The sequence below is a fragment of the Canis aureus genome, chromosome 28 (assembly GCF_053574225.1).
Source record: "Canis aureus isolate CA01 chromosome 28, VMU_Caureus_v.1.0, whole genome shotgun sequence".
Lineage (NCBI taxonomy): Eukaryota > Metazoa > Chordata > Mammalia > Carnivora > Canidae > Canis > Canis aureus.
The window spans coordinates 34,212,290-34,235,668 of NC_135638.1; positions in this window are offsets into that span (position 1 = coordinate 34,212,290).

A 23,379-nucleotide genomic window follows, 5' to 3' on the forward strand; every position below is an offset into this window, starting at 1 on the left:
TTAGTCAAATGACTAGGCCAACCTGCAAAGGAGCCTGAACATGGTCTCTATTTTGTGCTTCCATGAGCCAGCCAAAGATCAGGGGTTCTATTATCATAAAGAAGAACAGATGGCAGGTGTCAACTTACGGTTTCTGCCAGGGTCTACTTTCCCAAGTATGTGTGTATACTCTTCTTATCAGACAGGACCCACAGATCAGGTCCACCTCAACTGCCCTGCCGGGTCGCTGAATGCCTCGCAAAGTCCAGAATTTCTAGTGCCAAGCAGTCCTCTCCATCAAATCCAGATATGCCTCTTCTTGGTTTGATGACAACACAATAAAAGGCAAGCCATTTACCCCCATCACACTCAATATACAGGTGCCTGAGAAGCATGATAGCCATGATTAGGAAGAGAGCAAGAGAAAAGAAAGGAAACAAAAGAAAAAAGAGAAAAGAAGAATCTTCCATTTAAAAGTGGAGGGAAGGGTGGACAGAGGAAACACCGTGGTGGTCCCTAAGGGTGGAATCCTGCTGAGCAGGAATCAGCAGGGCTCCTTTTATCAAGTGGTGCTGCCTGATTCTGCTCTATGAAGTGCTTCCCTGTCCCTGTCCCGGCCCTTGCCCTGCAAGGCCTGAGAGGGCTCTTTGTTGTTTAATTTTTTCCAAGGCCACATCCATGGTAAACTTTGCAGACTATACCCTTTTCTCAAGACTGTACAGCTGATATAGCCTCAAACTGGAGATGTGAAGAATTATAGACTATTTCAAGCCCAGCCTTTGTTTGCTTTGATAATACAATTTGTTCAATAACCCATGGGCTTCTGGTACATCATTTGACATTTGTTATTGTGCTGGATCCCATGCATGGTTGGCAGACAACCCTTGCCAGAAAGGGCTAGCAACAGGCTTGGGACCACAGTTTTACCTCTGCTAAAGCCATTGCGTTTTACCCACGCTGTCGAGGGCTTCCTATCACAAAGGGTGTTGGCCGTTCCAACCATCCAAGGCTCCAGATTGCCACCCTCTCAGCCAAGATTGCAGATGGAGAGTGTCCCCCAACATCTCTGCTTGCACACGGGTGCTCTCCAACCTGAGTTCAAATCCATGAGATTATTCTTAAGCAGCAGATATATCCAAGCCAAGCAAAATTCTGAATCTATCTTTTCCCCTCATGCCACAATCTTCTTCAGTAGATGAGTTTTTAGGGTAAAATAAGGTCATTTGAACCAAATGTCTCCACTGCCAAATAGCTATTAGCAGATTTCTAGTCTGTATTACAGATTAGATTTAAGAACAGTGATTTAAGAACTATAAATGAATAGATAAAGAAGATGTGGTTTATGTATACAATGGAATATTCCTCAGCCATTAGAAATGACAAATACCCACCATTTGCTTCAACGTGGATGGACCTGGAGGGTATTATGCTGAGTGAAGTAAGTCAATCAGAGTAGGACAAACATTATATGGTCTCATTCATTTGGGGAATATAAAAAATAGTGAAAGGGAATAAAGGGGAAAGGAGGAAAAATAAGTGGGAAATATCAGAAAGGGAGACAGAACATGAAAGACTCCTAACTCTGGGAAACGAACTAGGGGTGGTGGAAGGGGAGGTGGGGGGGTGGGAGTGACTGGGTGACGGGCACTGAGGGGGGCACTTGACAGGATGAGCACTGGGTGTTATTCTGTATGTTGACAAATTGAACAACAATAAAAAATAAATTTATTTTTTAAAAAAAGAACTATAAATGTGTACTTTCTGTTGTGTGGAAGTCCAGAACTATGTTACCCATGTCTGCTATGTTGGTTCTGCTCTGTAAAGTTCCAGGGGCCTGGACTACCGACAGCCCTCACTCGGCTGACCCCGGGAACGTGGCCACCATGATTATCAGTTAGATGGCCACTTTTGTAGCCACTTTTCAGGCTGCAGATATAAGAAGGGACAAAGACAAAAGAAACAAAAGCACCAATTTGCCTTTTAAGAATATTTCTAGAAGCAGCCACACAACATTGCCTTCAAACATTATGAGTCAGATGCAAATGAGACCGACAACTATAGTTTTTCCTACATCAGCCATGACTCCATCTAATAACCAACCGTTAAGAGTGGGAAAATGGGCATTCATCACCTTGGTCACAGGCTCTCCCAAGTCACGGCTGGGGATTCAAAGAAGTTTAGCTATGCAACTCAGGTTGTGATTTGAACTTTCTGAAGCCCTTTTCCAATTCTGCAAATGACTGTAATTCCTCATACGACTGTTGTAGGGATTGAGGTGGCAATTATAAAATGCCTAATGTAGGGTTTGTTATACACTCAATAAACACCTCTCTCTACTATGTCCCCTAACTAAATTCTAACCTCAAACTTCCAGTTTGTGGCAATATGTGTGGTACCACTTGAAATCTCTTTATCTTACGTTTATACCGGTATTTTTAAACCTGTATGTGAAAAGTATTTTAGTATTTCACTTGAGAAGTGGATTTATTACCTTTGGACTAACATTTGTGAAGGTTACAGTGTTGAGAAACAAGTCCTGAGGTCTAATCAGAAGTTTATAGAATGCTACCCTTCTCCTCACTCCATACCACACACCAACAGAGCTCCAGCATAACAGCAGATTACAGTGCTGCAAGTACAGGCAGCACTCTGAAAAGAAATACTTAGGGAAACCCCAAAGATTACAGGGGAGACAGAGACAAGGACCCTAGAGGGATTTGAAGACTTTGGCACTTACGGCCACAGGAATATTAACACAGCCCAGCTCCCAGCCAGATGAACATCAACCCTCACACCAAAAGCCTATTTACCCCAGTTTCTATGACCCAATAAAATATGCTCAGCTTTCAACAGAAACTTACAGAGCATGCCAAAAATCAAGAGTAAAACACAGTCTGAAGAGACAAAGTACCATTAGACCCACACTCAGGTAGGACAGAGATGTTCAAATTATCAGTCAGAGAATTTTTAGAAACTATGATTCCTATATTAAGGGCTCTGATGGGAATAGTAGATGATGTGCTTGTTATCCATCTAACAGGCCTTTTTTCTCTTTCCACCAGACCTGAGTTATGTTAATAAAGGGACTTTTGGAAAGCCCCTAGGAATGGGGCCTGATTTCCAGGGGAACTAATCATGACTAGGGGGTTAGAACTTTCAGACCCCCACCCCAACCTCCAGGGAATAAAGAGGGGCTGGAGGTTTAATCACTTGCTAATGGCCAATGATGTAATCAATCATGCCTAGTAATGAAGCTCCTTTAAAACAGAAGAGGACAGGCCTCAGAGATTTTCCATGTTGGTGAATGCTTCTATGTTGCCTAAAGGAAGGTGCACTCCAATTCCATGGGCAGAAGCTCCTGTACTTGGGACTCTTCTGGGTTTTATGTACCTCTTCATCTAGCTATTCATCTATAACCTTTATAATATCTTTTATAATAAACTGGTAAACATGAGTAAATGATTCTCTGAGTTCTTCAAGCCATTCTAGCATATTAATCAAACTAAAGGAAAGGGTCTTGGGAACATCCAATTTATAGCCAGCGGCACAGAAGCATAGGTAACAACCTAGACTTAAAATTCTCTTGTACAGTGGAGGAAGTCTTATGGGATTAAGGCCTGTTGAAAGTAAAACAGCCAGTTATTTTACCAGCAAAATGGGTTTATTCAGGAATAGCAGAGAAATTGCAATTTAGGACATGCTATAGCAAACTATTAAAGTCCAGAGATCCAAGGAGAAGAAGGTTATTTTCTAGAAAAAAGGAGGAAGTTGGAAGGGGCTGCTTTGAATGAAAGCAGGAGGGAAATGAGAGGTCTAGGCTCTGATGGTTTCTCATTGGCTGAGTTGTAGTATCTTCTTATTGGCCGAACTTCTTGCTGGGTCTGGAGTCTCCCAGCTGGAGTAGTAAAGTGGGCTTCTTCCTGCTGGTGATGCAAGGTACATCTTTTCCCATTGAGGTTTGTGATTGACTAATGGTAGGGCATGAGAGCTCCCCTTTCTGGCCCCCTGACTCCATTTTAAATGAGATTTCCTTTGTTCAGTTTCACGTTTCCTCCTTTTGATCAAGACTGTTCACTAAAAGCACTCTTTTAAAAAAAATAGTTTATTTATTTATTTATTCCTGAGAAACACAGAGAGAGAGGCAGAAACAGGCAGAGAGAGAAGCAGGCTCCCTGCAGGGGAGTCTGATGCAGGACTTGATCTCAGGACCCCGGGATCATGACCTGAGCCAAAGGCAGATGCTCAACCACAGAGCCACCCAGTTGCCTCTCTGAAGGCATTCTTTTTTTTTTTTAATGTTTTATTTATTTATTTAATTTTTATTTATTTGTGATAGTCACACACACACACACACAGAGAGGCAGAGACACAGGCAGAGGGAGAAGCAGGCTCCATGCACCGGGAGCCCGACGTGGGATTCGATCCCAAGTCCCCAGGATCGCGCCCTGGGCCAAAGGCAGGCACCAAACTGCTGCACCACCCAGGGATCCCTCTGAAGGCATTCTTGTTAGGAGTCAGATTTTCCATATTTAGTGGTTTTGCCCCTCTGTGCCAGGAAAGACATTTCCTTGTCATGTCCCATGTTGGAGGGAAAGTACATAGCAGTTGGAAAACACATGAGATCACATTTGAGTAACAAGGAAGGTTAGGAAAGAGAATTTTCAGGTATTTCCTATTAAAGTCTATATCTATCGAGGTTGTGAACATCACACTATTGGGTATGTCATTTCTACAAAGATTAGACAGGGAGCAAGTACATGATTTTAAAATAAGTATGTAAAGCAGAATCAAAAGTACTATGACAAATGCACCTTGTATGATGGTTCTAGCCAGGAGCCCAAACCTGACAGTAACTAACAAAATAGGTTATAAGAACAGGGGTCATTAGGGGAAATTTGTTGTAACCAATGGCCTTGTTCCCTGATCTTATGTAATTGAATTTCTACCTCTCCAGCGTCATTTATCTAGGTGCAACAGGTACTATTTGCACTTACATAAACACCTTATTTAGCAAGTAGGTAATCAAGGACTATACCGTTATCTAAGACTACTTTAGCCAATGAGCCTAGTGATCACTTTTCGGCTGCTACTGCTTTGGCTGTGGAATCGACTAGCATTCATTGTTAGGGAGAGATTTCTGATCATCCTTCATTGGCACTTACTAGGGGAGAATGGCTAGGGGAGAATGGCTCTCCCTGTAGAGGAAAACCTGCAGTCATGCATACTTCCCAGAAGCTCCTGTTAAAGACAGCTATGAAGGTTTAGTGAGGGAAATCAACTGGAGACGTCTGGTTTATTATGGATGTCGACAAGGACAGTTAGTTAAACATCCCAATAAGTATTGACCTTCAACTCACCAGCTACATTGACCTTCAACTCACCAGCTAACTAAATTAAACATTCATATGCCCACAGGTAATGCTGTCCACCACAGATAAAATCTGAAACCAGGTGGAGTGCAGGGGACTCCAGCTAAGGTCTGGTTATTGATCCATTAGCTGGGATTTCCTGATCGGCCTTTTCAAGCTATGGATTAGAGGAATTTGGATGATATTCTGTGAGGTACCATTCCACCCTAAAGGGGTCTTTTTGAAAAACCTTGAGATGAGAAGTTAGCCCTTTTGTATTTCCCTTGAGTGCAGGGGAACAAATCGTAAGAGAAATTGGTTACAGGTAAGGCCCAGGGATCTTTGGTATCATGAACACATCAGAGTTGCTGATGACAAATCCAACAGTCAGAAGAGTTACCCCGCTTAACAATGGCCTGGGAGATACGGATATTGGTGTTCTCTTCCCAGGCCAATGCCAGAGTAAAGGACAGAAAGAAAAGAATAAAGGATTTTATGTTTAGTTAAAGTAGGAAATGCTGATACTTTGAATCGGGAGGAAGCAGTCTACCTTGAGGTCAGATTATTTCCTTCCTCATCAGTTTGATTAGGAGGCTTCCAGCATCTGTGCAGGACTGGATGTCAGGCAGAGCCTTCTTCAGGTGTGAGATCTGTAGTCAAGTCTCAAGTCCCCAAAGCTTAGCCACCATCTCAGTAATGAGAAAGAAAGAGCCAGTATAGTCCCTTCCAAGGAGATTTAGGAGCCATCTTTGTTCTTAATGATTCCAAATCAGAAAAGTGGGACAAAACTGGAAACTTCAGTTTGGAGAGTCACAGTCAGATATCTGAGGAAACTAGAATTTAGGATCCAGTCCAGTTTATAGGTGTAGAACAAAATCTCAAAGGCAATTAACATGACTGGAATCAAATAGAGACAAAGATGCAAACATAATTTTTCTCTCTATAAGTATCCCCATTTTTTTAACCAAAGATAATCACAGTAAAACTAATTCATTTGGGTTAAACTTGGCCTGGTTATTCACATATGTATAGCAAAAATAATGACTGCCTATGTGTTTTTCAGACTGCTTTACTAGAACTTTTCATAAGGAGTCTCAGACTGAAATATCTTAGCCCCTGAGGTCAAGAAGCCAAGCCAAGGACTGCCTATCAGATTTACCTACAACACCAAAGCCTTGGCAATATAGCCAGTGTCCCCACCTGTGTCCAGTTTGCAAGGATAACAGATTTTTCCTGAACTTATGCAAATAACTATAATGTCATGAAAAGAATACTCGAGTTTCCAAATTCTGAAGGGATCAGATAGGGAGAAACAAAATTAATATTTTCATATTTGTTTACAAAGGTATACTTTATCAAATTGCTGTATGTCATAGACAGCTTAGGAAAAAATTCCTTTGAAAAAAAACAAAGCATCATGGAACCAGCAGTATTATGACCAGCAGTCATAATAGTTATAGTCACCCTCCTTAGTTCATATAATTAGTACTTGTCCTGCTTGAATCTAGTTTGTCCACTAGTTCTGGAAATTCTTACCTAGTCCAATTTTATGATCTTAAAGTTATCAGGAGAGTGCCTGGGTGGCTTAGTCGATTGGGCAGCTGATTACATCTTAGGTCATGATCTCACTGTCCTGGGATGGAGCCCTGTGTCAGGCTCCCTGCTCAATGAGGAGTCTGCTTCTTTTCCCCTTGTTTCTCCCTCATTCTCTCTCTCTCTCAAATAAATAAATAAATAAATAAATAAATTTTTAAATAAAAATAATGAAGTTATCAGAAATCGTCACTTGTAGGTGCCTGGATGGCTCAGTTAAGCTGCTGCCTTTGGTTCAGGTCATGATCCCAGGGTCCTGAGATGGAGTCATGTGTCAGGCTTCCTGCTCCACAGGGAATCTACTTCTCCTTCTGCCCCTTCTCCAATTCATTCTCTCCCTCTCTCCCTCTCTGTCTTAAATAAATAAATAAAAATCTTTTAAAAAAATAAAACCTACATTTGTCAAAATTGCTCTCCGTGAATCTCCTCAAAAATCAGTAATTCATAGAAACACGTATAAAACCTTCAGAGTAAAACAGTAACTACCCATGAAAATACTTAAAGATGCTTATTTTTAAACATCCGATGAGAGTTTGTTATAATGGAATTGACAAGGAAATTTGGTTATCTCTGTAACATGCAACATTTGAAGATAATAATTAGAATTATGACTGATAACATTATACTAGGACATATCAGATTTCCAAAAATTTCACAATTTTTGAAATGCTTATAACATATACCTATGCAAATAAAACATATAGAAGGCTTATTATTATGTCTCATTTGACAATGCTTCCCATATAATTTAACATAGTAAATTAGCCTAATTAGCTTAATATCTCCCTTCTTACAAGAAAAGAGAACAAATCTTTTGAGATGCTCTAGGGACTCTCTGGAAAACCCAAACATCGATTTCACTAGAAAAGACTGTATTTAGAATTTAATCTGGAGGAAGTTTGTCAAAAATATCAAGGTCTTAAAACATTTGGTCAAAAGCATCATAGGTCACCGTGAAACAATACTTACTTATCCATTTAACCATAGAGACAATTAAAGACTTCTTGGGCAAATATAGATTACATAGCTCTGAGCAAACTTAGCTTGACTTTCAATATTGTGAGTTCTACTAGATTTAAGGCAACCATAGACCCGATTCAGACAAAAAAAACAAAGAACTATTTTGATAAAAAGATCACTTAAAAGGTAAGGAAAACCCTTTGTTTACAATTTCTTATTAAAAGGTGACCAACAATTCAAGAAAACTTGTCCTCTCAGTAGATGAAAGAAAATTAAGGTTTAGTTTTAATAAATTCACTATGGATATCAAAGGCTTTTTTTTTTTTTTAATCTCGACTGTGTTCTTTAGCTTGGCCACACATGAAATTCCTTTCCCAAGATTCCTTTCCACAAATCTTCTACAAGCTTTTTTGTTTTTTGTTTTGTTTTGTTTTGTTTTGTTTTTTTGTCTTTTCTTTTTTTATTCAAATTTTGTCCTATGTTTTTCCTCTCTAAACAGTCTTGCTTTAGGACAAAATCACTCTCTTTTCTCTCAACAAGAATGCATCTCTAGTCTTCATATCATCTCCTACTGATAACACACCTCCTGCTTTCCTTGCATAAGATCTTTCCCCAGTGGGACGCCTGGGTGGCTCAGTGGTTGAGCATCTGCTGTCAGCTCAGGGCATGATCCTGGATCTGGGGATCCAGTCTCACATCCGGCTCCCCATGAGGAGTCTGCTTCTCCCTCTGTCTATGTCTCTGCCTCTCTCTGTGTGTCTCTTAGGAATAAATAAATAAATATTTTTTTAATAAAAAGATGTCCCCTATTATTCACAGTGCCCTTAATTACATTTATTAGATTTTTTTTTTTGCACCTCACAGGTACATCTATTCATGCCAGAAAGAAAACAACACAACTACAAGTGTACAGCGATGCTCCGTGTTGCCATCTAACAGAGCTTGCTGAGATTTACAGCCAGAGTGATGGTCCATCTGACGTGTACTCCGAGTAAAGCTGGTTAATGATGACCTCCAGCGGGTGCAAAACGCCAAGGTTTCAAAGCTTTGCTTCTTTTATCAGCACTTCTGATTTTATAAAAGATGAAGCCCATCAACCCCATTCTTACCCAAATTTCCTGGTAAATTTGAGTATAGTAAGGCACCATCTTTAACAAGGCTTTGAAGCATCTTGGTGCAGGACCCCTGTTCAGACTGCCCCAATATGCACAGCCAATGACTCAGAAAGGTCACCAAGTATGCTTCATTTATTAGAATTCTTAACCCTTTGAAACCTTAATTTCTAGTGAAAACTAACAAGTAAGCAATGATAAACTTTCTGTTTCGTCATTCTTCTTTAGATTGGCAAATTTGTTAAACAAATTTTATAATTCCTTAAAGTATATGCCTTCTTCAATTTTCAATGTAGCACTAACATTTCCAACTATCTTTTAGTTTCTGTGTTATGAGAAGCCGAAAGTAGATAAAACTCTGTTTGTATTTATGTTTCATTATTTTATTTTATTTGGAAATGATCTAGATATTTAATGACTATCTATCATCTAATTTAACTTAGCAAAATTCTAAGTTTTTAAGTTACTGAAAAGATTTGGATAAACTAAGTAAACGTAAGTATTGCTGAAAAGTTCCTTTGTAAACTTTTATCTCACATCTATTTAATAATAAATGTTCTTAATAATTATGCTTAGATTAGTCGTGAAAATTTCATGAGATATTGAATAGCTAACCGTCATCTTACATTATCCTTTTTACTGACAAATTTCTGAGAGATAACAGGAACTCATCTGACCTTCAGTAAGCCTGAGTAGAATAAAAGTATTATATTAACTGCTGGAAACTCTAAAAACATGCCTGTTTTAATTAAACCAACAAGCTTAAAGTAGCTTTAATACTTAACTTTTTTCCTAAATCATGTGAACCTAAAATTCATTTGGATTAAGTTTCTACTATATTTCTAAGAATTCAATTTATTTAAGTGCTTACTGTTCTTTAAGCTAATTACATAGATCTCTTTTAAAAATTAATTTTGGTAATACCATCTGGAGGAAAAATACCGCATATCTACATACCCACATATATAAAGACACACATGAACACACAGACAAATGCAAACAGAGATTTTAAAGCTCCCATGTAAAATTACTGCCATGAATTAGGTATAATAATACAAAACTCACTAGTTATAAGAGAAATTGGATCTACTCAAATAACCTTTCCTCTTTCCTTCCCCTTCTGATAAAAATTGCCTCCTTTAAGTTTTCATATCAAAGAGATGGTTCAAATATGAGTTCTGGAGAAGACTCTGAGTAGAAACTTGGCATCTCAATGGCACATGGGGAAAAATGCAAGATTTTGGTTCCCTCAGGACAATATGTACAAGCCTTCTGGGATGAATGGTAGAGGTTTGAGGATTGGTAAATAGGATTTGTAGACTTCAAATTGTTTCTGGAGCCACACCTCTGGTCTTGCAAAGACTAAATATGTGCAAATACAGCCATTTTCAATTCACAGAAAAATTCAGTTGCCACCTAAATGATATCAAAGGACTGGCACACCCATCTCCACTCACCTGCTAGAATGTTTGTCTTTCCCTCTGACTACATTTAGCTTAAGGAAAAGGCCTAAAAAAAAAATTCTATCAGGCCCTGAATACCAGCTTCCAATTTGACCAAATTTCTGATCACAAAGTTATTTAATCCTTCGAAATGTCTTGTCAGGTTGTACCTGAGACAAACAGTACATATTTCAGGCAGCATTAAACAACTTCATGGATCTAAGAAACATACTCAAGGAGACTATAAAAGATATTATCTTCACAAGATCTAGAGTCACCTCCATAGATAGCTAAAAGGACAGACAACCTGCATGTCCCAGGCAGGCAGAAAACCAAGTTTGTAAAATGAGGCTGCTTGCAAGAAGGCAGAAGTTATCTGTGGGAGGGAGAATATCAATAATAAATTGTTCTGGATTTGGAAAGGAAGGAAAAAAAAGTTTATTTTCCTCTCTGGACTAGACCCAGATGGTAATCTGTTTACAAAAACTTTCAAGGATCCTTCCTGGTTTAAGAAATTCTTTAACTATGGCTCCTACTTTGGCTTTTGACCAAGGATTGAAAAATATCTGAAGAGGATCACTCATAGAGTTGGGTAGTCTTATTTCATTTTGGGGGGGGAGGTGGTATTATTTCAAAAGGTAACCATTTAATAGTCTCTTTAGAATGGAAAAGCAGTTCTAGACAATACTCAGTACTAGACCAAGCACTCAAATAAAGAAAGTAAAGGGGAATTATATCAATCTTATAGGTCAGTCTTATAGTCTTGTGTGAGATACCCTTTATCTCTTTGATTTTTCATAGGCCTTTTGCCGTGAATCTTTCAATGAAACTATTTTGAAATCTTTTGGAGGCTTCTGCATGCCTATTAAAATAGGTATCCCATTCTCTTTGTCTTTCAATTTTGGAGATGTAGCTTTCTAATATAGTTTTTAAAAAACAAGTTTGGCAAGATAGAAGTTCCCTGGGGTATATGGGTGGCTTAGTTGGTTAAGCGTCTGCCTTTGGCTCAGGCCATGATCCCAGAGTCCTGGGATTGAGCCCCACATCAGGCTCCCTACTCAACAGGGAGCCTACTTCTCCCTTGTGTTCCTCTCTCATGCTCTCACTCTGCTTTCTCTCGCATGCTCTCTCTCTCTCAAATAAATAAAATCTTGAAAAAAAAATAGAAAGCTCCCCATAATGGCCACTGAAAATTTAAATTATCTTTAGTTAAGTTGAACCATTTAGTTAAAAATACACATGAGGAAGGACCATAGTTTTCAAACATAAAACCAACTGGGCCCTCTGCAGAAAGTGGGGGCTCTCCACAAAGTATTTAGAGGATTGGACTCCCATTACTCAAAATCAGAGGTTCACAAAAACAAAAAGTACTCACCAGAAAGGACAAAGGCTTAATGAAAACAAAAAGGACAAAGCCTTTGAACAGATCCCTAAATACAGCCGTGAGAGCTCAAAACACAAAGAGAATAGAACTTGAATACTGGAGAAAACATACCCTCAAACTCCAGGGTTAACGACAAAGCAATGAGCTCAATGGCCTCAGTAGGTACTGGCAAATATTTGATCACCAGCCTTGGAGCTATTGAGGTCTTTACTGGATCCTATTTCTCTGACACCTAGTAATGTCAACCTTAAAAGCAGAACATCTTGTTATTTTACCAACCAAATGGACTTATTTGGGAATAGCAAAGGAATTGCAATCCAGGACATGCAAGCTATGGCAAATGAGAGGCAAATATGGAGATCAAAGGAGAGTTGAGAAAGGAAGAGAGTTGGGAGGGGCTGCATGCCACATGAAACTGTGTAGTATTATTTAAGAGTAATCAAAACTATATATTAATCAATTAATCGAAACTATATATTGTGAACTCTAGAACAAACAACCATTAAATTTTTTTAAGAAATATAATTGACACACTAAGAGGAGACAAATAGAATTATATAAAATGTTGAACTAAATGAGGCAAGGCAGAAAAAAGATGGAAGAAATAAAAAACAAATGACAAATGCAACAAGTAGAAAATGCTTTATTCATCTACATAAATAATCACTTTAAATATGTGTGGCTAAATGTACCAATTAAAAGACAGAGATTATCAGATGGATAAAAAAAACACCACAGGATTCTACAATATATCCCAAGGAATTCACTTCAAGTATAAAGACTCAGGATAAAAGCAAAGCAATAGAGAAAGATACACCATATTAACACTAATCAAAAGAAAGCTGGAGTAGCTTTATTAATTTCAGATAAAGCAGACTTCAGAGCCAGGAGGTTTATCAGGGATAAAAAGAAGCACTACCTAATGATAAAGAGGTCAATTCTCTCTGAAGACGTAACAGTCTTAAATACGTATGCACCTAACAACAGAGAATCAAAATACATAAGGCAAAAACTGATAGAACTGAAAGATAAATAGAGAAATCTACTATTATAGTTAGGGCTTCAATATACCTTCATCAATAAGTACATAGACAAAGCAAATAGAAAATAGTAGGATACCTATCATCTGGATAGTACTATCAACCAATCTAATTGGCATTTACAAAATACACCAACCAACAACAGCAGAATATATTTTCTTCTCAAGCCCATCTCTATCTTGGACCATCCACCAAGATAGACCACATACTGGGCTATCAAACACATCATAAAAAATTTACAGGGATGGAAAACGTATAAAGTATATACTCTGACCAAAATGGAACTAAACTAGAAATCAACAACAGAAAAATATCTTCAAAGTCTCCCGAAATATTTGAAAATTAAACAACACACTTCTAAATAAGCCATGAGTCAAGGCAGTCTCAAGAGAAACTTAAAAATATTGTTAACTAAATGAAAATGAAAATAAACTTACCAAAATGTATGCAATGTAGCAAAAGCAATGCTTAAAGGGAAATGTACATCATTAAATATATCCATTAGAAAAAGAAGAAAGCTGAGCTTCTACCTCAAGAAACCAGAAAAGAGAGGCACGTGGGTGGCTCAGTAGTTGAGCATCTGCCTTTGGCTCAGTTCGTGATTGCAGGGTCCTGGGATCAAGTCCCACATGGGGCTCCCCATGGGGAGCCTGCTTCTCCCTCTGCCCATGTCTCTGTTCTCTCTGTGTTCTTCTGAATAAATAAATAAAATATTTTTAAAAAGAAAGAAAGAAGCCAGAAAAGAGAAAAGCATTTTAAATCTAAAGCTTAAAGAAGATAAAACAGAACATAAAATACTTGCAATCAGAAAAGGAAGAAAAAGAAATCAGCAAAGTTGCTCAGTCTCTAGTTGTCCTCATATCTGGTTGGAAAGTCCTTGATAAATTCTTTTTAAGGTTGACTTAGATTCTCATGGAACTTAAACCTTAATTCCTTCATAAAATTTTTAGAGCCAATGTATCAAAGCTCATTTAAAAATATAACTGGGACACCCGGGTATCTCAATGGTTGAGCATATATGCCTTTGGCTCAGGTCATGATCCTGGGATCCTGGGATTGAGTCCTGCATCAAGCTCTCTGCAGGGAACCTGCTTCTCCCTCTGCCTGTGTCTCTGCCTCTCTCTCTGGGACTCTCACAAATAAATAAATAAAGTATTTTTTAAAAAAATCTAACTGGATTTTATTTTGATATTGACCAACTCATTTATTGAGAAATGTGAAGACTAGTAGTTTTAAGTGGTTCAGAATAAGAAATGGCTCTCCAGCAGAGTGGTGGAAAGATGGGCTTCTTAATGAATTTCATTGGAGCAAGAGGAAAACAAATAGGATATCTTACACTAAATTCCAAATAAATAAAAGAATTATATGTACTAGAAGAAAAATATGAGAAAATTCAATTCACAAATTCAATTCATTAAGAAAAACATGAGAAAATTTCATTAAAAACACATAAAAGTACTAGAAAAAAATGAGAAAATTCAAATAGAGCCTTATACTAAGAAAAGCCATTCTAATTAAGACTAAAAATCTAATTAAGACTAAAAGGCTAATAAGTCCAACCAAGTAGATAAATATAAAAACCTTCCTTATAGCAAAAAACAAAAACAAAAACAAAAACAAAAAACAAAAAACAAAATAAAAAAACTTTCTATGCCTTTAAAAGGAATGTGTAAAAAAAATAAAATAAAATAAAAGGAATGTGTATAAAGCTTTTTTGATAAGTATAAAGTTTATATACTTACTTACAGTTCAGTGTGAAGTCTTTTGGTACATAAAATTTATCAAATGAAGAAAGTTTTCTTGCATTCCTAATTTTCCAACATTTCTTTTACTAACATCATAAATAACTGTTTTTTCAATTTTCTAATATAAACTTGCATAAAACCAGAATTAGCTCTTCCTTGAAAATTCTATAAACTATACCCATAAAACTGGATGGGCTAGCAGGTTTTGAGATGGAGGATCTTTAACCATCATTTCCATATATTTAATTCGTATTGGTTGATCCAAGTTCCCTATTTCATCTTGTATCAATTTTGCCCTTGTATTTCTTTCTAGGAATGCAGCTACTTTATTCAAGTTTTCCATTCTCATAAAGCATATACTTCAATAATACTCTTTTATTAATTCTAAATCTCTTCATTTCTGTAATTGCTTTTCCTTCTTCTGTATTTTAAATGATACTGAATCCAACTCTTTTTTCCACACCCATATTACCTTTATTAGAAGTTGAGGCTTTTGTATCTAACGTCTACCTAATTTTTTTAGAAAAAAAATCTATGAAGCTTGGAATTGGCCAAAGAGTCTGCCTTTTTTTAATAGAGATGTTCCTTATTGAGGCTCCCAAGGCAAGTAGCATGGCCAGGCCATGAGGCTTATTTGAAGCTGGGATGAAGGTAGAAACAGGAGTGAGAAAGATTTGAAATTCAGAAAGGAGGAGTGAGATTAAGAGATCAGGCAGCTAGAGGTTGTCATTGTATTACTAATGTGTCAGAGGTAATGTGTCCGCTGAGGCCTCTGAGTGTGAGAACCGCATTCTGTCGTCTGACTATTCCCAAGTAGCACAAAACTTAGCACAAACATTACAAAGAGAAATCATGACTTATTGCTGATTTTGGCCTAAATTCTGACTGGAGAAAATGGGACCATCTTTAAAACTCTCTCTCTCTCTCTCTCTCTCTCTCTCTCTCTCTCACACACACACACACACACACACACACAAAATTCTGGATTTTAGCTAAATTAATCAGAACCTGTTGTGTGGCAATGCGCTTGGGCAGTATTCCCCCCTTGGGCATGTGCCTTTTCTTTTGGCCCACTGCTCATCTATTTGTGTTATCTGCCATTCTAGGTAAACATTTGAGGTTTTGGATCCTGGTATAATAGGTCTGTGAATATCATCCTTTTACAGTCATTACAGACTCATCACCCAAGAATATAAGGTTCTCTGTGCACAAACCCACCATGTCCTGTCATTTATGTACCTAACACAGGATCCATGTTCTCTGTCCACACCTGGCCAGTGACAGTTCTCAACTCATAACCAGCCCTATCCACACCCTTAGTTTTGCAAATATCATATAAAATCAGAGCTTGCTTCTTGACCTTAAACTTAGCTTTTCATTGTGATGAGAAATGTCTAAATGTATTGATTAAAAATTATGTTTGTAAAACTCTTAGGATGATAAGTGAGAAATGCTTCTAACAACTGATACGAGGCTTTAAAAAATAGGATAACAAATGGTGTATAATCCGACCATATAAAATAAAATTTGAAACAATTTAGAATCATTTGGAGAAGACCTTATGGATGGACATGTACCAAACATATCTTAGGTGTGGCCTCAATGGATAATGTGACAGGGTGATTTTTTGTTGTTTTTTACTTCTCTTTCCTGTGTCTTTCAAATTGTAATGAGAATGTCCTAGATGTTTTGATGCCCACTCAGATCTCCCTTCCCCCTGCCACCCCTCCACCCCCACGCCATCCCAGCTGCTACAAGTGATTACCAACAACTCGAACCTGTCATCTTCTCCCCAGATTCCTCCCTCCCTGACTGGGCAAAGCCAATCACTCACCTCAGGGCCTGTGTTTGTTTGATTCAGAATACACGGGAGACAATGCAATGTTAAGGTTTAAGCTCCAGAGTGCCCCCTCCATCAACGTGGATCCAGGCAAGGTACAGCTTTATTTACCCACAACCTCACCTAGCTCTTTCTCCTTCTCTATGAAGCTTCCCTCACTGCCTTGCAGGTTTTTAGCAACCAGCCCATTTACTGAGTGCAATGGATGGCTGGGAGTTTTAAGTGGCCCAGAATAAAGGAAGGGCTCTGCAGCAGAGCTGTACTGGCTGTGGCATTAGCAGCCCTACTACTCAGGTCTTTTGGACATAGTGTGAGTCCTTCCAAAATTCATACTTTGAAATCCTAATCCCCAATGCCATTGTATTCAGAGGTGGGGCCTTTGGGAGGTGAGCTGATCTAGAGGGCAGAGCCCCCATGATAGGATTGGTGTCCTTATTTTTTTTTAGGATTTTTTTTTAAGTTATTTATTCATGAGAGACACACAGAGAGAAGCAGAGATAGAGGGAGAAGCAGGCTTCCCAGATGGGGGATCATGCGCTTGATCCTGACGGCAGATGCTCAACTGCTGAGCCACCTGGGTGTCCCAGGATTGGTGTCCTTATAAGAAGAGTAAGAGACTTCCTCCCCCTCTCCTCTTTTCTGTCCCTTTCCAATCCCTGTTTCCCCCCTCCCCCTCCCTCTCTCCCTGATAGTAGTTACTGAATTTCCCAATAGTCAGATCTACTAAGTGTTCAAGGTGTCAACAACTGAGGGATATCAGAAAAAAAATTGGAAAGAGTTCAATATTTAAAACTGCACAAAACAAAAAACCTTACTGTAGGAAAAATTTAAAAGAAGGACTTTGCTGAATTTTCTTGTGTACATTATATGGTTCACCATGGATTTTTTAAAAATATGTACAGTGAGGCAACATAACCATTTTTAATACTTAGAGCTCCTAAAGATCTTAATCTAGCCCTATCCTTCTCTTTAGCCCCTACTAATCTCCACGTCCTGGCAGTTTAGCATTCTGAGTATCTCTGGTATCCCTGCTGTCTCCCACACTGCCCACACCGTTGTCCTTAACTGCCACCATCCAAGGTCAGGCTTCCATCCACTCACCTGAAGTTTTACAAGAGTATTCTTAATTATCTCCCTGCCTGGGTCATACCATCCTTCCCACAGGACCGCTGGACTGGCTCCTCTCAAAAGCAATTCCAAAACCATCTCAGTCCCTTGCAACAAATTAGCAAGCTAAAACAAAACAAAACAAAACTTCATTAGTAGGTATGACATGGACAACAGGACAAGGTTTCCCAGGTGTGTTCTGGTGTTTCTCAAATGTGACTTTCTGACTAGTTTTATCAGATGCATTTGGAAAGTGTTGAATTTCCTGGAAGGGGGCCCAGGATCTACATATTTATCAAGCCTCCCAAGTGTAAAATGTGAAGACCTGTCTACCACCCCAAGCTCGATTCTCATTACTCACTCACTCACCAACAAAAAGTTTCCCAACCCCAGACACCTGTTAAACTCATCTACGACAATTTTGTTTTTAGCAGCAGTACTCAGGCATCTCTAGATGAATTAGAGAAGGCTATCTGGGAATGAAGACCAGAAATTGGTATTTTGAAACCCCGGAGTGCATTTAATATGCAGCCAGAATGGTGACCTGCTGGCTGTATTTAAGGTTGAGCTGCTCTGAAAAGTAACTACACAGGTATGACGCACCTTACCCCCATTCTGTAACACTGCCTACCTAGAACATAGCTCTACCCTGATATTTGCTAAACTAATGCCCCTTAAGACTTGGCTTAGCTAACCTTAGTAATCCCTGGGAGCTCTCCCACACTCCCTCCTGCAGACTGGGTTTGGTCCCCTTTCTCTGGGATCCTATAACACCACATGTCTTTCTCTTAACATTATGATAAGTACCATTGTGTACACAATATAATTGTTTCTATATCCTTCAAAGAAGTTCGGGCTCTTTAAAGGCAAAGACGTTTGTTCATGTATCTTTGCCTCCTTTGAGCTTTGTGGTGTCTGGCATATAGTGGGTACTGAATAAATAATTGTTGACTGAAGAACTGAGTTAATGATAAAAGGAATGGCTTGCTCTTCTTGATAAAACGGTAGCTGGGTGGCCTATCTGGAGTAAGAGTCCTAGCGTGAGGTTAGAAATATTGGGAAGAAGACAATATGTGAGAATGTAGTTGTGAATTACCAGTAGATGAGTGAAAGAATTGACTCTTGCAAATATATTAAAGTGCGGAAATAAATTTTACTGTATTCGAAATATTGGCTTAACTATGCAATCCTTTCTCTGTGGAAGGTATTGCAGGTGCCATAGGGCTGTATGTATGTAATTAGGAAAGACCCAAAGAGGATTTGATTACTGTTGTAATGGATTGTCAGCCTTTTACACCTTAGTGTAAATAAAAGTTTTGAAGGTGGAAGGGCGCCATCTACTGAGAAAATGGAGCATAACAGAGACCCGAAAGCTTCAGAGATTTCTCATTTATAAATTGTTTCCAGAAATTGTCTTACCTAATTTCTTGCTCTGTCCATCACATATTTTATAGTATTTTTCAAGACCATTTTAAACATATCCAAATTTAGGAAAATTTTACATCTCCTCAATAAATATTCCATGCCCATTTAAAAAAATTTTTTTTTATTTCTTTGTTTGAGAGAGAAAAGGCATGAGTGGGGGAGAGGGGCAGGGAAAGAGGGAGAAGTAGACACACCAATGAGCAGGGAACCCGATGTAGAGCTCAATCCCTGGACCCTGGGATCGTGACCTGATCCAAAGGCAGCTCCTTAACCAGCTGAGCCACCCAGGCGCCCCTTCATACCCATTTTTAAATACACCACATTTTGTTCATATTTTCCTTAAAACTTGCATTATTTTTTCCTAAATATCTTTAATTAAGATTTTAAAGAATAAAAATCAGTGGATAGCACAGCTCCAAGGTCCAGGCTGTTATTCATTAACAAACAAAAACACTGCCATTTGTTCTGTGAATAAATTCAGGAGAGGGGAAGAATTTTTGACACAAGGCAAGGACCAGGTATGGTCACATTATTTCATACAAAAGGTAAATGATGCTCAATGAAATGCATCATTGGAGGCTTTGCAAGAGGTCATCTCTGACATTGTAGTGTGCATAGTACAGCAGAGGAAACCACCTGGATCTCACTTGAAGGAAGAGCCACCTGAAACCTGCTTTTTAGTTCCTATTGGCATAATATGGCTAATGCTCTGTTAGTTGCATAAGATTTTCTCAGGGCCCCTCCTTGTACCCAGGACACTTAGTTCTTACTCAGATGCGAGGCTAAACCAGAGTGGCTTCTGTGGCGTTCCTGCTGTGCTTCCCTGGCGGGTCAAGCATAAGTAGCAACAACAAGAGACTCAGGGAAACTGAAGAAACTTACCCAAACTCACACATCTGGTGAGTAGTTGAAATTCCAAGGCGAATCTCTTTGACCTCAGACCTAACTTTCCCCCAGATGCTGAGCCTGTATCGCCAGGGAAAAGGAGACAGTCTCCCCAAGGAAAAACAGTTGTAGGGCAGCATCAAAGAGACATTAATTCTTAGACTGGGGCTATAGAGTTGAGCAAACCCCCATTAATTTTAATTCTTTGTTGTATCTGTGGGGGAAGTGTTTCTCAAAAGGCTTGATAGGAAAACTAATCATTCTCTAGTTCCCAGGAAAAAAGGATGCCGTACATTCAGTTGGATTTGGAAATTGCTGCAACCTGTATCCCTTCTTGAAGAGTCAAAATTCATTTTATATTAAGAGCTCTGAGAGGTAAAGGACTCCGTTTATCTAATGCTTCCTACAGAATTTTTCTTGTAGCACATCTAACACCTAGTGAACAGGGGTTAGAAAGTGTTGTCCTGGCCAGTCACTGTGAGAGGTCATTAATGGGTTTTAAGCAGGACATTCACATGGTCAGATGTGCATTTTGACACAGGATTCTGGCAGAGGGGGTTTGAGACTGGAGTGTTTGGGGCGGGGGGTGGATTCTGAATATGAGAAGCAGCCAGAACCTGAAATAAAATATCTGGGGGAAAAAGGAGAGAGAGAGAGAGAGAGAGAATGAAAAATGGAAGAATATTTAGGAAGTCAAATCAATAGGACTTGGAGATAGATTTGATACAGGAAACTAAAAAAATAATGAAATAATCTGCAGATTTCTAGCTTGGGTGACTGAGTAGATGTAGCATATGAGAGAGAGAAACTGCTTCAACTTTTAAATTCAGTGCTTTCCAAATGTATTTAAATCTAACGTTTCTATTTATTTTTGGATTTGGGGTATCCAATGGAACTGATCTCCTGCAGAACACACTTTCAGAAACACGGCTATCAGCGTCTTTTGCATCAGAAAGGCAACTGGCCCAGAAAATCTGCTCGACATTACCCAACTTTCAGAGGGGAAATCTTGAGAAAAAATCTATTGAAACAAATGAATTTTGTAATATAAATTAATAGTGCAAAAATAATTTATAGTGACATATAAATCTAACTTTAGAGAATACCCTTATCTCTTCTGCCACTCTGAGATCTAGAGCAAAGGATTGGCAAACTATAGCTCTCAGGTCAAATCCAGCACACCGCCTATTTGTGTAAATAAAGTTTTATTGGAACATAGCTGTACTCTTCCATTTATATATTGTCAGTGGCCACTTTCATGCAACAATGGGGACATTGAGTAGGTGTCACAGAGACTGAGTGGCCTGCAGAGTTTAAAATATTTACCATATGCCCCTGAACAGAAAAGTTTGTGAAACCTTGAGCCAGTGAATTGTGAAGCACACTGGAGACACTTGTAATAAATCAGCAAATTGATACATTGAAATCCAAGAATATGAACACCAATACACTTGCAACCCACCTCCTCAGGCTATACCAGCTGATGAGTACAAAGAAATCACAAGGAAGAAATCCAAAGTGTGGTTCTCTGGACCAGCCTCCCACCCTGCTTGCAGAAATTCAGGATCTCCGGGCCAGCACATACTTACCAAGGCTTGCATACACTTGGCATTTGCCAGCTCTCCCACCACCATTCCTGCCACTACCCTCCTCCCTGGCTCCCAGTCGCCCTAGCAGGCTGGTCCAGATAGCTATTAACAAACACCACCTTGGTGCTTCCTGGAGGCTCTATCAGTTAGGAATGCATTTGGTAGCAAATAAGAAAGTCCTTCTACACATAGCTGGCAAAAAAAAAAAAAAAAAAAAAAAATGCTTATACATTAAAAAAAAAAAAAAAAATCTAGTCCTACACACCCAGGGCTAGTTCCAACCAGGAAAGATAAAGTAAGAAGAATGGCAAAGGGCTGAGGGAGCATTCCAACCCAAATTGTCTTTTCCCAAGATTTTCTGGTATCCCAACCTAATGGCTTGCACTAACACCTTGTTACTCAGAACTAGCTCATATGGGAACCTCTCCCTGCAAGGGAATCTGGGAAGATGAGTGTGTAAGCTTTCCAACCCATAGAGTAGAGGAAGGGAGAGGAAACTGGGAATGGCCCTGAGAGTACCCAGACTTTACAGTATCTGGCTCTATTCTTTGCTTTGTTCCGTCCTCCAACACGTTCTCACCATTGCTGTCCAAGGGAAGACAGTGCCTCGCACTCTTGTTGGCTGCCCCACAACGGTGTGGGCTCCACACAGTCCTGTCAGGGGTGCTCAGCAGCTTACAGAGGCGTAAAGGCTGAGGCCTTGTGTGTGTGTCACAGCCTCCGTTCCTCATAGCGTTAGGCACGGAAGTAGTTCACTATGGGAGATCCTGGGCAATACCTTACTGAGGAATTCCTCACTATATTGACGTTGCCATTATCTCCCCTCCTTTCTCATTCTACAGCTTGAAAGAATCTTGTATGTGTACCAGGTCTCTTCAAGAAAACTCTTTAATGTCCTGCCTAGAATCTCATGTTAGTTAATCTCTGGAGGGTCTTCCAGATATCTCCAAGCAAGGCTGATCTACAGGTTGTATGTAGCTCAGGATCCCACTCTGTGATCCTCACAAATCCTCACAAATCAAAAGTGGCTTGGAAGGGGCCATGGAAGCAAGTATTTACAAAATAGCTACTGTTTGCACAAGTTTACGGTCTACATTTTAATCATGAACTGTTGAATATTTAATATAATGTCAAATAGTAAACTCGATATTTTAATCATAGATATTTTGCCTTTTTATTTTATTTTTTTAAAGATTTTATTTATTCATGAGAGACACAGAGAGAGAGAGGAGGCAGAGACATAGGCAAAGGGAGAAGCAGGTTCCATGCAGGGAGCCTGATGTGGGATTCGATCCCAGGACCGGGATCATGCCCTGAGCCAAAGGCAGATGCTCAACTGCTGAGCCACCCAGGCATCCCTATTTTGCCTTTTTAAAAACCAGACCAGACAGAAAATTTTAGCAACATGGTGACTAGTACAATATCATGTTCTTAAATTTGATAAGAATCTGTACTGAGAGAGTGGATGAATGGCTGGTTGGTTGACTAAAATGTTCGGCTAAAGTCTATACTAAAAAAAAAAAATACAAAATATGTAATATATATTGTATATTCTAAAAAAATTAATCTGCTTTAAAATCAATCAGATAGAGTTTTATTCTCTAAGTTAAAGAAGCTGTACTTAACTCAGATGCATCACAAAATAAATATTTACACCTTTATTAAATATATTCATTTGGTCACGTGTGACACTAAGAATCTGTCCAACATTATAACATAATAATAAATTTTGGCATAGAGTATTCAAATTCAATCCATATACATTATCTCATTTGACTTTCACAATTATTAAATCACTCCATTTTCTCGAGACTGGATCAGCCACCTCAGAAACATGAATCCAAATGTAAGGGGCACTAGTTAGCAGCTCCCTACCCCCACCAAATATATTTTTGCAACCTGTTCACTAATGCTTGACATATTTTCATAA